Source organism: Crassostrea angulata, chromosome 10, assembly GCF_025612915.1.
Source record: "Crassostrea angulata isolate pt1a10 chromosome 10, ASM2561291v2, whole genome shotgun sequence".
Taxonomy (NCBI): Eukaryota; Metazoa; Mollusca; class Bivalvia; order Ostreida; family Ostreidae; genus Magallana; species Magallana angulata.
The window spans coordinates 54,583,310-54,601,769 of NC_069120.1; the positions used below are offsets into that span (position 1 = coordinate 54,583,310).

General features: G+C 32.8%; 1 long non-coding RNA gene across 1 annotated transcript; it reads right to left on the minus strand.

Moving 5' to 3' along the window:
- Positions 1-2,930: 2,930 nt before the first annotated feature.
- LOC128166112 (uncharacterized) lies at positions 2,931-4,095 on the minus strand. Its single transcript, XR_008241119.1, has 3 exons — positions 3,745-4,095; positions 3,447-3,572; positions 2,931-3,029 (listed from the first exon to the last, which is right to left on the minus strand). It is a non-coding gene; the product is annotated as an uncharacterized LOC128166112 (long non-coding RNA).
- Positions 4,096-18,460: the final 14,365 nt, after the last annotated feature.

An 18,460-nucleotide genomic window follows, 5' to 3' on the forward strand; every position in this document is an offset into this window, starting at 1 on the left:
ATGACATGGTTTCTACCCACCACTAACAGACAAGAAGGCATCGGTTTTGTTTAAAATTAGAGGGTCGGTGGAGCAGACTCATCCCAAAAATATTCAAAAAAAAAAAATGTATACACTCTATACATATAATTTCAATTTCAATTTCACTGTTAATTTCCTCATTTTAACTTCAATTGCTCCCACAAAATTGGGGTGGGGTCAACTCCAATGACCATCATGATTCTTAAAACATTAAAAATCGTATTGCTTCATGTTCTCGTAATTGTTAACAATAGAATTACGATTGATAGTAAATAAGAATTTCATTTGATTTATTTATTATTTTTAATAAAAGTAATGTTGCGGCATTTAAGGGCTTACAAAAATTATTTTTTAACAAAACAATACTTTTAAAATGCTACTTGTTTCTCTAAATGCTCTGTTAACTGGATAATCAATCCTTATTTTATAAATCTATCGCCACCTCGAATTAATGGGCGAGTTTTCTTCGCCTTTGTTTATAGTATACATTACCGGAGAACGACGAAGCGTCAGTGCCATTTTATCGTTTTACCCTATCAAAGTCATAAAATCATTATTTCTCAACTAAAATGAATTGAATATAGTATTCAATTTTGTATAAAAATACAGTACAAAAGAAAGTTATAACTTTGAACAAACAGCTCCATGAAAATAAAAGTAACGTAAAGTCATGCGCACCCGAACTGAACTCGGCCTTTTTAAATAAAAATAATTTAAGATATAAAAACAGTAAGATATGTAAAGAAATATACTTTTGCGAGAATAACTTATTGCAAAATAAACGTTCAGTTGTGTTCACAAAGACCTTATTTCCTACAAACCAAAGACATAAATAGCAGACTTCTTTTTGACATCGACTCAGGCACTCCTCAATAAAGACAAAAAAAAATTTACCACAGAAATCTTCCAACACCAAAGCACAGGTTTCATGGACATGTTGCTGACAAATGCAACACTTTACCAAAACGAACAGTTTGCGTCGGTTGTTTGCATGAAACACAGAAACAGTGACTGACCAGGCTGAAGCTAGCAGCCTGTAATAAAGTTGATTCAGTTTTGTATATACTGGTGTTTATATTTGTGTTCCTCTTTAATTTTGTTATGAATGGGTTACCGTATGTGAGTGACGAGTGTCGGGTGAGTGTGCTATTTTTAGATCGAGTATTTAAAGTGACCGGTTTGGGTGTAGTGGTCAGTAGAGGGTCCGGTAACGACATCAGCCGGGTGCCACGTTTTGCAGCTCCTGTTTCAAGATATGGTGAATATCTCAAGTTAGCTTAATACTAAGGAGAAATGGGTAGCCATTGAATTTTGGATTCTGTTAGGCGGGCACATGTTTTCCTAGCCGGTAAGGTTGTTTTGTTGTTATTTTGTACATTTCGCTGGTAATTTAGTTCTTAGTGTAATTGGTAGTATGTTTGTATGTTTATCGGGACTTTATTAGTCACAGTATGTTTTTTTCAGTGCGTAAGGGTGTTTGATACAATTACCTGAAATACAGACTGGTGTGCTAGACGGAAATTTTCCTATGGAAGGTCGTGGGGACAATTGACGAAGGTCGGGGACGCATTCTATGCTGAGTGGGGCGTGGCTTTCTATCCGGGCAGTGTCGTAGACGGGAAGCGAGAGACCTGCGAGTCCGGGGCTTTCGGTTAGGATAGCGACAAGAGGGACAGGAAATTTGACGAGGGCAGGAGCGTCTCGAGTGCATAGTGACCTTGAGTTCATTTTCAGAGAGGTTTTAAGGAGGCCGACTTTAGTTTGCATTGCGCATGTTTTTGCGCATTCTAATATAATACAGTTGATTTATACTTCTTATGAATTTTTTTCGATATCATTTATAAAATTGAACACAATTAACAAAATACAGATAAAAATATTTAGATTTTTAAAGGAAATTTTTATTTTTAACACGATTTTTACGTTGTGCGGTAGGGGAACATTGCCATTGCGCTTTTATGACGTTATGATTAAATGAAGCTTTGTAGGAGTACGTTATAAGAAATGACATAAAAGAAAAAGTAAAAATTGTACGCTGTTGAAATTTTATATACAGAATGATGCTATCCTCGAGGACATTTTCCTCATTTTTGGAATGAATCCATTTTACCAATCATCATTCGTGATGATCCAAATATATAGCAAAATTTGGTGCATTTTAATATTTTGAGATGGCCCCCACTAAAAACCAGACGGTATAATTTTGTGTTTTTTACATATAAGGTAGGAAATGATATTACTAATCATATATAACAATTTGAGAAAAAAAGCTATTGTAGTATTTTTTTAAAACTGCTTTGATGTGCGGAAAATGACAGTTTCCTATATATTCCTATAGTAAATGTACCTCTATTTGAGATGGTCCCTAAAAAGAACCAGACGGTCGATTTTCATGAACCTTCGCAAATAAACTAGAGTTGGTTTAAATTACATATGGTTAAAAAATAAAGAGTTATGCTATTGTAGTTTTTCAGCAAAAAAACCCAAATCGGCCTCCTTAAGTGTTAAAAAAGCGACTGTTATTACAGGCTAATTTTCATATACATGCTTTTGAGCTGAAATTTTAAGTAATTGTAAATTCACGGTATTTTGAATTATTGAACTTTAATATTTTTTTGAGTAAATTTTTCAACAAGAGTTTTATTGGTTGAAAAGCTTCTTAAGGTGGATCTCTACACCAAATAAGTGTAGGAGATTTTTGTTGCATGCATTTGTTACCAATACTAGGCACAGTATTCAACAATAATATACCTCAAAATACAATACACTATTTTCTAGAGAATTTTTAAAATATCAGTCTGGTTCCAGATAACCCCTTATTTATCAAATTTTTAAACATTTCTGTTTTAAAATTCTTATGAAAGTGAAATGTTATTAAGTTTAGAAATGAAAAACAAAAAAATCATGAATGAAGTTTGTATGATTTTTATTGGAATCCACATAAATATGAAACTAAAATATAAAAAAATTCTGTTAAGGCAAACTGCTGGACAAAATCCCACAAAAACCTGAAAATATAAACAATATTTGTTGGTGAATGGGATAAAGAAAAGAAATTGAATGAAATTGAAAAATTAAAGGAAATACTTAATTATTGCAAAAATCTTGGTATGAAAGATCCTGTTTAAGAGTTGTCTTTCTTTATTTTACATGGTCTCAAATATCTTGGGATCAGTTTTTTAATTAACAAAAATCACGAAGAAAAATTAAAAAAGGAACAAGTCTATGCTAAATATGTAGATATAAGATAAGTAGTGCTTATGATAATGTTTGAAGCTGAAAAATTATATTATTGATGAATGCATTATATATATTTAACTCTTCAGAACAAAATATTAGTAGTTAATTATATTATAAATTGCCTTTTACTTTTTTTATATACAATAGCAATTATAAACAACAACCATACGCATATTAATACATACATTAGATGTCCATAGTGATACACATGCATGTGTGGAAATGAAAAACATGCTCCTTTTCAGAATCCTGTCTTTCCCTCATTTTGCTTGCAAATCCGGGCTTCCACTGCTATTGCTACCTAGATGTATCTATTTAAATCAAAATACATTAGTTTAATGTCAAAGTTTCAGTGAAAGTCTTTTACTGCAATTTTTTTTTAATTTGGGAAGTTAGGATCAATTCAAGAGATCGTACTACGGTACTTTCGTTTTATATTCATCATACATATATAGTTTAAATGAAAATTTGACATCTGCTTACCTATATCGATAATCCGCCACATATGTATGATCGTCTGTTGCAGATGACATGACAAAAATGTATTGCCAATAGCAGCAGAGCAGGGAAACGGTATATTATTTAGAGTCCACGTTTTCCGTACAAAACAGCTGATAATCAATGTTAGTTAAAAGCTTTAATCAGGAAGAAAATTGACATATTTTCTAAGCGTTTTGGTGATTTCAGTCCTATCTCGTCTCCTTAGTTAGAAGAGTTCAATTAAACGGTGTATAGCTATTTTGTACCACGACATAATGTTATCAATCCGGAACACAATGGCGTTTCGAACGGAAGTCAGACATGTTTGTGACGATGTAGCCTTCCACCTTAACAACATTTTGTAGTTTACTTCCATTTTATATCTGATACAGTGTGATTTAATCTTGAATTTACTTGATAGTATCAGATATTTGTTCATTTGTTTAATTGAATTATTATTCTTTTTTTTGTTATGTTCGAATGAGAGTGGTGTGAAAGGGGGAGTGAGAATAATGATTTGTTTTGTTTATTATTGATTTTTTTCAAATTAAACTTGTTTATTTTCTTTACAAAATCTTATTGTTCATTCAGCTGACAAAATCCAAAAAGAACTCATTACACAGCCATTAACAGCAGCCAATAAGGAAATTCATCAAAGTACTGAGAGTAATCGAACAGAAAATTATATTATACTTTATATAAAATTATTAAAACGGCATATTTTAATTAATATCAAGAAGATTAATGCATGAATAATTTCTCTGAGCATGGACTACCTCGGAGGCAGTAAAGCTCGCCTGAAAAAAATATCAATGCGTTTTCAATTGAATATTGGTACTTGTCAAAATTGATCCCCAAGTCTGTTTACTTTTCTCCGAAAATAACATGCATCGAAAATCATAAAAATCCTCGTATCATTACAAGAATGGGACGGTCATACTTCTTACATTGTGATTTTATTCTTATAAAAATATTACCCTCAATCGAAAACTAAAACATTAGAAATCTAAACATAAATTTGGGATTATTTCGTGTCAGCCATGTTTTGACGTGAACCTTGAAGAAAAACTGCAAGAAACCAGTAAGCTCACCCGAACTTTGCATTTTTTAGCATTTCACAATGATATAGGGGTGAAAAGTGGTCCATTATCTACCTTATCTTTGAAGTGTGCATCAAACGAATATCAGGGCAGTGTAGAGGACCTATGAGGCTACTATTTTCCTGTCTCAAATTTGGGCTGTAGGGGTACCACCAAGTGGCTCCCAGGGGTTCTGGTTCATTTCAACACTAGGATTAGGTAGAGGGCCTCAGAAGGTATTCATAATAAGCGTTAGAAGGCACCTATGACCCCTGCAAGAGTCCAGTTAGCTCACCCGAACTTTTTCATGTTTTAACATTTCATCCCTATATCATTGTGAAATGCTAAAATTTGACAAAGTTCAGGGGAGCTAACTGAACCCTTGTAGGGGTCATAGGTGCCCTCTAACGCTTATTATGAATACCTTTTGAGGTCCTTTACCTAATCCTATTGTTTTCAAGTTTTTGTGGTCAATCTCAAGTGAGATATAAACCCCTAAAATGAGCCAGAACCACTGGGAGCCACTTGGTGGTACCCCTTCAGCCCAAATTTGAGACCGGGAAATAATAGGCTTATAGGTCTCCTACACTGCCCTGGTATCTGTTTGATGCACACTTCAAAGATAAAAGAGATAATGACCCGCCTTTCACCCCTATATCATTGTGAAATGCTAAAATTTATGGAGGGTAATCGTGTTCAAAAATCCAGACATGTAAACTTGTAAATCCGAATATTCAATCGTGTTGATGTGTGAGCATGAGCATGAATATGTGTAATTCTGATCGTGTAACCTATAAAACTCGGGCATAAACACGTGTAAGATTTGACTCAGTTCCTTCGCATGATGCACATTTTGCAACTTTATTGTTTACATTAGTTAATTAAGCCATCAACTTCGCATACTTTCAATCCGTAGTTTCTGCGTTTGTAACTTCAGGCTCGGCAAAAGCACATCTGACATGATACAAATTGACAAATGTAAAGTCTACAAGTTTGTAAATCTCCGACAAGCAGATATTCTCTCTTTTTTGTCGGATATTAACGGAGGCAGCTGAGTGTTCAATATTGCTTGGATCCAGACGTGTACAATTTTTAGAAACATTTCGATTACTGATAAATAGTTTGATGGAATTAATTCTATCTTTAAATATTACACAACATGATTTATACGGGGTTTTCTCGAAATTCTTGTCGGAAAAGTTCGAGAATTTATATAAAAATGTGCAAAATTCAAATACAGATTAGAAACTACTTGCCGGGCAAAATTACATTTTATAAATTGCAATTTATTTAAAATTTTAAAGTTAATTTCAAAATTGATAATAATCAATAAAATTAACTCCCGACAGTACTTCCGTACTTTGATTTCGATTTGTATCAATAAGACCACACTTAGGATAACATTATTTTCATAACTTATGACCCGTATAGATGTTTTTCATTTCTATCCAACAAAGACGCAATTTTAACTCTTATCCATGCGAGCTTTACTGCTTCGGAAGTCGTCAATGCTCGTACAAATTATTGAGCATTAATCATTTTGATATTAATTAAAATATGTCGATAATTAATTAAATTTAATTTTCTGTTCGAGTACTCTCAGTACTTTGATGAATTTCCTTATTGGCTGCTAGCTTCTACCCTCTCCTTTTTTTCTCTCTAATTTTATTCTGTCAATTTGTTTTTTTCTGTTCCTCCAACAATCTGATCACATCTTGTTAAATATACTTCATAAATAATATGCAAATTTCAATACTAGTTATGAAAAAATAATGATAATGAGTTAATCATACTGTTCGAGTTTCTTTTGCTATAAACAATACTCTTCTACAAAGCACTGGAAGCACGTGTATTCATTAAATTTCAAGACTTTACACGTGGTTAAAGTAACCTGTAAGTATCTTGTAATCATTTTAGAACTGTTCTTCTTAAGAACGTTTTACTTGTTACTGGTAACTGCACCCCTGCGAATGTTATTGGCATTTAAATTTTAGACCACGTGATTATATTTCACTCTTACAGTGTCGCAGTAAAAATCCTGCCTCGTGTTTATAGTCTATTTCATAGAATCTCGGTACTTGTAGTCAAATATAAAATCTAGAGGATTAATTGGTGGATAAAATGTGTTCTAGAAATAAATGCGCCAATACAAAAAATAGTTTTTGTCTGCTGTTGCAATAAATAACATGCTTGTAGAGATCCCCCCTTAGGATTAATTTTCTATCTGCGCCTGACCTAGTAATAGCATCATAAGTGAAACAGACTGTACTATTTTATGCAGAATGTTCCTTGTAAATGACTCGATAAACTAAGTTTTTATGCAAAACAGACACTCATTATTTTTCTAAAAACATGGTATTGCACACCACAAGCATCAAACATGGCTATGATTTTATTAAGCAACCCAATGTTTATATTTTCAACCATTCTACACGTGGTTGAACACGAACGATAACTCTGTTCTGAATATTATCGTTTAATATAAATAACCGCAAGATGGTGAAATAAGACATACATCTTAAACGATTTTCATGTTTTAACATAAATCCAAGTTGAATATGATATGAAAAACGACCAGTACTTACGTATTTTGAGAATATTATCCGAACACTTATACTTCCGCTTGAAATTTCACAGGAACTGAACAAATCTCAGTGAAGTCTCGTGAACTTTCATTCGAGCACCTCTGGATTTATTACATACTTAGCAACGATAAAGAAAACATTGCGAACACATTTGCAGGGGTGAACTGGAGGCACAAAGATGTTCTTGAGTGACCCAGCCCGGTTATGTTTTAAACGATCTGACTTCTCAAACATAAATGTTAGAAATGATAGTAAATAATAATGTTTAAAGGGGCATGGTCACGATTTTGGTCAAAAATTATTTTTTGATTTTAATGTTTACAATGCTTCATTAAAACATTTTTGATAGGCAACCAAAATTTGGGTGTCATTTGATGAGTCATAAGCGAGTTACAGAGCTTGAAATTCTTCGCTATGTAAACAAAGCGTTTGTTTACATTTTGAATGTTGAAGTGAAAATTTCAGTTTTAGACCTAAAATGAATGTGTTAATCGTTAGGAACTGTTTATTTATACTTAAAATGAATAATAAGATAGACAAACCAGCTTTAAAAAAAATTCACCGGTATATTGAAACTGTGTAAACAAAATCAGGGCACGAGCCTTGTTTACATGACGAAGAATTGTAAGCCCTGTATCTTGCTCAAAATTCAACGACTGGCACCCAAATTTCATTTGATCATTAGAAATGCATTTCTAACACATTGCAAATATTAAAGACAGAACAATAAAATTTGACCAAAATCGTGACCATGCCCCTTTAAAAGCTCATATCCCGTTTGAACTACCAATGAATGCATTTAAATGATTAAACTCGCTACATCAAAGTTGAGACTTCCTTTTGAAGGTGAAGGTTTTGAATCGGTGTAAAACAATTTGAAAATGTTATGTTTAATTATTGACGAATTCTGAAGGTGGTAAACACTGAAAAAAGTCAATTTGCTTAAACCAGACCATTTGATCAACTCACTATCGTAAACACAGCTGATCAAGAGATCAATGAGAGAAAGGAACAGGTTTTAAAATCAGATTGAAAGAAAGTGCAGTTTTAATGGAAATCTGCATATGAAATAATTAAACTCATACATGTAACAGATAATATGCGTTAGACAATTCATTTCTTGTATTTGATCGTCATTTTAAACATTTGAAACCTTTAGTTTTTTCAAGATCCAAAAATGACTTTGGTATTACTGTGATTGTTAGAATGGTTACGTTACATCACAAGACAGTCGACATGCAACAACTAACGTTTGATTTCTAAAACCTCAATGTTTATTCCACCATTTTCCCCAACAATTAATACCATGGCTTACAATTCTCAAAAGACTCCAAACTTTCATCTTTATATTGTCTACATTGTAGATTGTGAATAACAGCTCTTCAATAGCGCCATGTTTTTATACAGATAATTATGGTTTATGTAGATTGATTATTCTAAGATACGTAGGCAGCTGTAACAAAATCTTAACTATTATTCAAATCAAAATTGAAATGTCAGCATCAATGGTAATTTTACAAATCATTTGTCAACATTTTTACTTTTTGGGGTATTGAAAATATTGATCTCTTTCTATTTAAAACAAAAGGAAGAAATGGATACAAAATTCTCTTCAGAATTTCCGAGACTCTTCTAGTTTTAACTTAAAATATCTCGAAAATTTGCATTTCTTTACCACAGAGAGTATATAAAACTTTATAATTATAACAGCTGAAGGTGATTTGTTTATTATTTGGAGCCCATGATATTTTAAGTGTCAGATCGTGACAAATAGTATGCCTTGGGAATGTTTTTATAAATTTGAGATTATGAATATTTTTTTCCTTTTATTTAGAGGAACTGCAGAAAGTACAAATTGGACAAACACTCTGACATGAAGAGATTAATGCGATAAATTTAAATACTTTATCTCCATTAGGAATATTATATGTGAGATGGTAACATCTTGTTTTGTTAAGAAACATTTTTTTTTAATTTTGAAAGAGTAGATATGAGTTATTTGTGAAGTAATATTATGAGCACGACGTAACGTGACCATGTGATGACCATGTCGAGTGTAGGTCTATTAATATATATAATGTCTCCAGATCCAGAGTAAACAAAGTTTATGGATGGTGGGATTGTGAAGGGGAAGGGGTGATGAGGAGGAAGGAGCGATAGGGAGGAAGGAGTGACGGGGAGGAAGGAGTGACGGGGAGAAAGGAGCGATGGGGAGGAAGGAACGACGGGGAGAAAGGAGCAAGCGACGGGGAGGAAGGGGCGACGGGGAGGAAAGAGTGACGGGGAGGAAGGAGTGATGGGGAGAAAGGAGCGACGGGGAGAAAGGAGCGACGGGGAGGAAGGAGTGACGGTAAGAAAGGAGCGATGGGGATGAAGGAACGACGGGGAGAAAGGAGCGCCGGGGAGAAAGGAGCGACGGGTAGGAAGGAGCGACGGGGAGAAAGGAGCGACGGGGAGGAAGGGGCGACGGGGAGGAAAGAGTGACGGGGAGGAAGGAGTGATTGGGAGGAAGGAGTGATGGGGAGAAAGGAGCGACGGGGAGGAAGGAGCGACGGGGATGAAGGAGCGACGGGAGGAAGGAGCGACGGAGAGGAAAGAGTGACGGGGAGGAAGGAGCGATGAGGAGGAAGGAGTGACGGTAAGAAAGGAGCGATGGGGAGGAAGAAACGACGGGGAGAAAGGAGCGATGGGGAGAAAGGAGCGACGGGAGAAAGGAGCGACGGGGAGGAAGGAGTGATGGGGAGGAGGGTCAGAAATGACCAGAGGGATTGGTCTCACAATCAGAAGTTGTTTTTGGTCAATTGATATATTACTTAACTTTCATCAAATTATTTGAATGTAGATCATTATGAGTTGGAATTTCTGGATCGGACTAAACTTTTTACTGTATAAAAAGATTTCTTGGGCTGGAGGGTCGTTGCCATTTACAGCTTTATTAATCTCCTTAAAACAAAGTGCGCTCTGTATAGAGAAAAAGAAAAATGATTAACTTTAAAGCTGAATATTTCTTCTTTTCTAAATAATACTTAATTGGTAAAAGACATGCACTAATATAATTAAAGGTAGATCAGATGGGTATATAATTTGTTGGACATTCATCTTTCTTGCATAAACCAAAAACAACTTCTTTACTTTAGCACTACATTTCTAATTTTAAGAAATGAAATAATGATTTGTTGATAACAAAAATAATGAAAAAAGTTTCTGCTATAAAAAGAGTAGGAGGGAATGACATATCTAATAACATCATCAGTGATGGTCATTCAGTGATAGGAAATTTATGTAAAACCTGAGCTGTCAAATACTTTATTTTGCCAATAACTTTATAAAACAGAGGTGATAGATCATTGAAACTTCTAATGCACCATAGATACTTTATAGTGATGTGTTGTAAAATGGTACATGCAGGATATTTCAAGTCCCAGACCTAATAACACATGGTTAAGTTGCTTGTTAGCACTCTAGTCTCATCAGTCTAATTCTGTATCTATTGAGTTTATTTGTGTATTTATTTAATAAGGGTTTTAGGATCATCATATTCAAACTTCGGGATTCTTTCCTGTTGCTGAAGACGAAGAGGACATTTATAGGATATTTAAACACTTGGCAATCAGGATGATTGTCTTTATATCAATTTTACACTTAAGAGACACGGAAGTTGATTAAATAAACGCTTTGAGGAGAGACATCGATCGTAGGGTTCGTCAAACTGGTTAGATAGTCATTGCTGTGTATTTGATTACGTTTCACATACACGAGGAATGGCATCGGTCATCATTTAAGACACCTATAAGAACTTGTTTTGAGGTTACTGTGCGGGAGCAGGGAGGGGGGATTGAGGCAGTGAATATTGTTAACTTAGTATACGGACGGAAGATGACGTCATCTTACATGTTCATCCAATACAGACTTTTTTCGTGGACCATTTACATTTTTAGTGCCACTCCGCCAGCATACATCATAATACTTCATAAGTCAACCTTCTATTTAATAAATAGAAGACATGTTGTAGGTAAATGAAACCAGTTAAGAAAATAAAAACCATTTAAAATTAGAAATATCATTTTGTTTGTAACCCAATAACAACTTCTTTATTTCTCTCTTAAGATTTATGTCTGTTGTATTTGGAAACCAAATATCTCCTAGTATACAGAACAATCAATGATGACGTCACATGAATAGGGACCTACTTTAGATAATTCAAATGGTTGCATATTTTCCGTTAGAATATAAATGTAGGAAACAATTAATTTTTTTAACGTGGCTGGTATGTCTAGCTAGTTGGCGACTGAGTCAAAATGAATGCATAGTGTAATTAAACCTGATATTAAATATATTCCACGAATCTGTTTATCATTTAAGCGTGTCAATATTATTTACCGAACACTATTGCCAATTTTCAAGAACGATTATTTGATCATATTCGGAAGATAAAACACCTCACACTTAATAACATCAAGACATATTTTTAACGTTGATATGGGTTACGTCCGCTTCAAGAAGGAACTGCTGCAAGACGGGAATTTAGATTTTGTTGTTGGAACAATATGAGCTTTCTGTCTATGGAGCGATCTCAATAACGACCGTTCTAGTTGTACAGAATAGTTGGAAGCAGTTTACACTCGTTGGTTATTTGCCAATACTGATATTTAGTTCGAATACTCAATGGAATCAAAATATGTCAAATACTTCTCAAAATCCCTTTCTAATCAGTTTTAGTTCTATTTCATAAATACTTGGAGAAAAATATCCACCAAACTAGGACTCGTCCGATCGATAAAAATAAATAACTTTGTCATACATGGAAAATCACCATAAAATAAAAAACTTTTAGTTTTTTTTTCAATACTTAAGGCCATAAACAAGAAAAACAAAATACTCAAGTCACATATTTCATTTGAAGAGCTTTCATCTAAGGAAAGAAACTCGGATGCTTTCAACCAATTCATTCAGGTCGTCCGAACTTCTAAATGCATGCACCATACTTAATAGGAAGAAAACAAAAATAAAGAAAGGAACTTGTTTTATTGAAAAATAAATATAAACTGTTTTAAGGCGTTTTTAAAAAACTAGAATGATCTTGGACAGAAAAGGTTGCCATCTTTGCATGGAAATCGAACATGTTTATAGGTCCTTCATGGTAAATAATGGTGTAGAACCTGGCACTCTATAAAACCAGTGACATAAATGATAATATGTCTCTGATAAAACATAATAAATATACAAGTGATAATGAGTTAATTTATATTACAACGAAAGTTTCAAATGCGTAAAGTTCAAGTAACGACATTATATAAAACATTTACGTATGTGTCGATATCATAGTCTAACACATGGACACGTTCTGTAATGGGGTGTTTTGAAGTATGAATGTCTGGATTTCAGTCCGTATTGTTCAGATATATCTAAGAAGTGCACTGTCATCTGGGTGTCACGGTATCATGTATTTTTTTCCTTTTTTGTTGTTGAAATAATAGACCCAGACGGAGTGGATTAAGTATATGAAATCAAAATAAAAAAAACCAATGTTATTGTCAACTGACAGGTGAACATAATTAAAATCAAAAGTAAATGGAAAGATATTGCTGCCTGTGTTTAAAAGAATATACATACATGTACTATATTAAGTTTCTCAACGCTTTATACAAGCATTCCCCATGGCAAATTAAAATCTAAGCTTTTTGATATCATCGACAGTTGTTTTTTTCAATAAAATGGGAAGTCTTAAAAATGCTTACCTTTTCATTGGAAATCTAAAAATTTATTTTGTTAGAAACCATTCTGATTGTACACGTCAGTACTCTGAAGTTGACATTAAAAAGATGCTTGAGTTTCTGATAGACAACATCTACATAATTTTTGGAAATCAAGTCTTCCAACAGTCTGTTGGAATTCCCTTGGGTAACAGTTGTGCTTCATTATAAGCAGGCCTATTTTTTTATTCTAATGAAGCAGAATATATTTAAAAACTTGTAGGTGAAAAAAAATCACTCGCAGTGGCCTTCAACTCAACATTCAGGTATATCGACGACGTATTATCAATAAAAAATTGTTATTTCCACACATAAGTCGACTCGATATATCCCAGTGAATCTGAAATAAAAGATGCCACGGAGTCAGCGTCATCTGTTTCATATTTGAATATGTTACTGGAAATGGACATTGCTGATAACCTAACAACAAAACTTTATGATAAACGCGATGATTTCAATTCTTCTATAGTCAACATTCCATACTTATGTAACAGTCTACCTTCATTCCCTGCATATGGGGTTTTGTCTCTAAGTTAATTCGATACACAAGGGCATGCTCTTCGTAGGAACTGTTTCTAGGCGAGGCAAGCTACTGCCAAACAAAGAGTTGATAAAACAGGACTATTAACAGTTTCGTTTGAAGTCATCTTTTCGTAAGTTCTATGGTCAATACAACGACCTTGTCAACAAATACAATCTTCCATTGGGTCGCATGCTGACTGACGTTTTTCAGACTTTTTTTTAGATCATTAATCACCTAATTGTCTACATACCTTTCCGTTTTTTCCCGATTACGTAAAAGAGCCTACGGCGGATGTGACCGGTCAGCAGAGGATCCTCACTCTTCCTAGGCACCTGATCCTACCTCCATCTTTTTAGAGGACCGTGTTGCTTTGCTTTGAATTTGTATTTCGTTTTATTGATTTTTGAGATGGTTGACAGTTTGTCATTTTCTCATTTCATTTTTGATTATCATGAAATGAACACAACTTTTTTTTTTACTTATGAATAATATGCAATGTGTGTCACCTTTAAATGTTAATTTGTATCAAGTATTACATACAAAACACATTACAGTGTCATAAAAATATCATTATCATTATAAGTGATCAATAAGACGCGTTGTGGGGAAAGAATACCAAATAAGGATTATTGCAAAATCGTAAATATATTATTTTTTAATGTAATGGTCAACTGCCTTATCTTTCTTTTTAGAATTTAAGATTAATGTTTGTTGCAGTTGGAAAGCAAAATATGTACATGTTTTAGTACATAGGTTTAAATGCTTAATTTCTTTACAACTTTTAGAATATGGATACCATAATTTCTCTCAAATCAACTTCACATTGGGAAAATGTCATTATTTATTTTTTCTTCTAACTTTTCTAAGTGAATAAGTAAATGTTTTGCAAAAAAGCAGTATCTTCATATTGAAGATAGAGTCATTCGAAAAGATTTATATTTTTGTAAAATGCATCTGTAAATGCTACCATGTACAAATACAATATTGTTGTATGTAAGAATCAAAACATTCTAAATATGCAGAAATTTAGATATTGGTCTGTTATAAATGCAATATTATTTACCCAAGTTTTATACAATATTTTTGTGTTTCACTGGTAATGATAATTTATATTTTCAATGCATGTAGTGTGTACAGAACAATAAATTTGGACGTCACTTGAGTAGAATTATACCTTAAATGAAACAAATGGCTGCACTCTTTCTTTTAGAATGTAAATGTTAACATGTGGCTAACATAGTAAACCTTAATTAGTGACCGAGTCTTATGAACAGTAACATTAAAATCAACGATTCAGGTCAAAAATCACATGGCAATGTTAAATACAAAAATTTACGAATTACACAAGTGCAGTTTTCCAGATTATAGATAATGAAGTAAGCGTACACACATCAGCATTCTTTTCACATTTATTTTCCAAAAAAAGCCTAAGAACACTTTTTTCTTACAACAATACTATTATGCAATTAATTTATCATGTTTATTACATAAATTATTAATTATTCATTACAAATTTTTATGTGTCTTTAATAATAAAACAAGAATCATAATTAAATGTGATTTTTAATTAAGTTCCCTAAAAATAATTTGGAGAATTAAAAAGTCAGATTAAGACAACACCTTGTGAACTCAAACTTTTCGAGCATATTTGAAAGTGCTTGCAAAGTGTAATTAAGCCTGATATGTTATCTTGTTTTATGTAGCATCTTTGTCAATTTACAAGAACGATTTTATTATAGGCTTTACACTTAATACCATGGCAAATGTGGTTCTATAAGAAGAAAAACAGGTCTCATTTTTACAAACGTTGATATGGATTATGTCCGTTTTTAATCACGGACTGCTGCAAGACGGGATTTGACATTTTACCGTAAACGCAATATGAGCTGTTTTGTCTATGATGAGTAACTGAATAACGACCATGCTTGTCGTTATTTACACAAAGAAAGTAATTTATAATCATGCTTTTTTTTTTCCAATATTCATATTTAGTTGATCTTTTGAATATTTCGAAAGATCTTTTCCTAAACATTTAAAATCTACTTCAAAACATTTTGAGGAAAATCTCCGCTAAACTAGGATTTGTCAAATAGATAAAATAATTCACTTTGACAAACATTAAAAATCAGTAAGACTGTTTTTTAAATTTAAATTAAGCCATAAACAAGAACAAAAAAGGTACTTGAGTCACCAACTTTGGAATGGGCGTTCTTCAGTACATTCATATGTATTGAAATATATTTCAACCAAAGAGCTTTTATTTAGGGAAAGAAACTCAGAAGCTTTCCAATTGATTCATCCTGGTTGACCGGACATCTTAACCATACACTTATTAGGAAGAAAAAGGAAAAAAATAAATGCATTAAAAAGACTTGTTTTGTAGAAAAAATATATCAAACTGTTTGAAGGCGTTTTTAAAATATTAAAATGGTCTTGCACAGAAAGAGTTGCTTTTCTTTTCCTGCAGATCCTTCCTTGTGCATTATGTTGTAGGCCCTGGCACTCATAAAACATAAACAATATATGCGATGAGCTTAAAAAAATTTCGACGTTAGTATCAAGTCCTACATGTAACGACATAACATACTGCATTTATGCACGTGTGTCGATATGACAATCCAACACTTGTACACGTTCTGCAATGAGGATTTTTGAAATATGCGTGCCTGGATTTCAGTCTGTTTTCTTTTGATATTCTAAGCAGCGTACTGACTGTCATCAGTTGGGTGTTACGGTATCATATATTACTTCCTGTTTATGAAATAATAAAACCGGGAATTGAGTGGATTAGTTCTTTTAAATCAATGGAAAAACATTGTATTTGCCAACTGACAGGTGGATATAATTAAAATCAAAATAAAATGGCAAGATTCTGCTGTAAGTGTTTTCATAATGTGCATATTTTGGCTTAATATTTTGACTTTGGTTTCATAGAGAGATAATCATGTGATTTCATTCTGATGTGTTCCGTCCACTAGGTAGGAAATTTAGAATCCTTATTTTACTGAAGCATTTCCCAAATTTGAATGTAGCCGAACTTGTGTACCTCTTTAAAACTTTTAAAACTGAGAGATAGTGCATAAATGATTCTACCTGCAAAATTTCGTAGAGATACTCAAGTTTGGCCAATATGTATTTTATAATTTTTTAAAATTTTAGCTATAGAAAATAAAACAAACCACTCCATATGATTATTTCCTTACTTTTTATTGAAATAGCAGAATTTAATTAATAATGATAAAGACTTATTTGGGATTATTTAAAAAATCATCATTTTATTAAATATTTGAAGAAGAAATGCATATTAACTGAACTTTAAAATGTTTTATCAAGTAATTTAATACTGTGTAATCATGCCTACATCGTGAATCATCAATGACGTCATAGTTTGACGTTTGCGACGTCAGTGGAATCTGTACATGGAATCTTGAGTTATTTCAGTATTTAGCCAATAGAACTTACCAGTAAAGTCTGCATTTTTTAAAAGCATTATTTCTATGTACCACGGTATTATTCAATTGCAGCAGATTATGAGATACATGAACATTGGTAACAAACAGAAAAAATAAATTATGGCAAAGTTAACAGGGCGCCTGTAAAGTGCGAAACGAAATCGAAACGAAACAAAACGAAACAAAACCAATCGAAAGGAAGCGAAACCAAACGAAACCAAACAAAAAAATCAAAACGAAACGAAACGGAATTTAAACAAAACTAATATCAATTTTGACTACATAAAAGTGAAAAAAAATTCATTGAAATAAATGTCTGGACCATGAAATATAACTACCTGTATGTTTCAGATCACCGCTGTAAATTTTCAAAAACTTGTGTTCGAAAAACTATAAAAAAGAAGATGAGTGAATAAGATGGTACAACTGCCCATTTGGTTTAGTCGTAAAATACAACTTCAAATTTAACACTTTTTCAATTAAATATATTTGATATGTTATGATACAAGTTTACAAAAGGGTAATTTCTAACTATATTCAGTTTGAAATTTTCCAAAAAATGATCAGAAAAAAATAATAAATACTTAAGTTTTGGTGGTATCTAACCTACAACCTAAAACATATGTTCTATAAGGTTACCTAATGTCTGGTGCTCTAACCACTGAGCCATTTTATTCGCAACAAAGTGTGTTGTTTCAATGCTTTATGAGACGTTGGCCACGGATTTACGGACTTGTATTATTTTTCTACACCGTTTAATTGTTGGGCTACAAAATTACATTTTTAAAGTATAATGGATCACCCTATACATTTTTGTTGATTAAAATCAGTTTAAATTCTATTAAACCGCGTTGAGACAATACCAAAAATATGGAGCTCAGACCCACTCTATAAAAAAAGGCATTGAAGTTATAAAAATGACATTATTTGGAAGGTCTGAGACACATATGCCTAGTTTGAAATCAACCTATTACAAGCATTTGAAATACTGAAGGGTTACAAACCGTTGTTACGTTAAACATACATTGTTTTTAATTATTTTTAAAACCATTTACTAGATTAAATGATATTTTAATTTTGCAGTATCTAATCATTCCTCATATGGACATTTTGCACGCCTTATTCACCCATCTTTTTGTGTAGATTTTATGCAATTCATCGTTGAAGAAGGTGCACCAGAAATGTAGATATTATAAAATTCATCGTTGAAGAAGATGCACCAAAAAGTAGTTACAGCATATCATCATTTTGGCAAGACATTTCTATTTATCAATCAAAATTTCAGCGTCAATCGTATAATTATAAGCAAGATACCGGGTACATAACT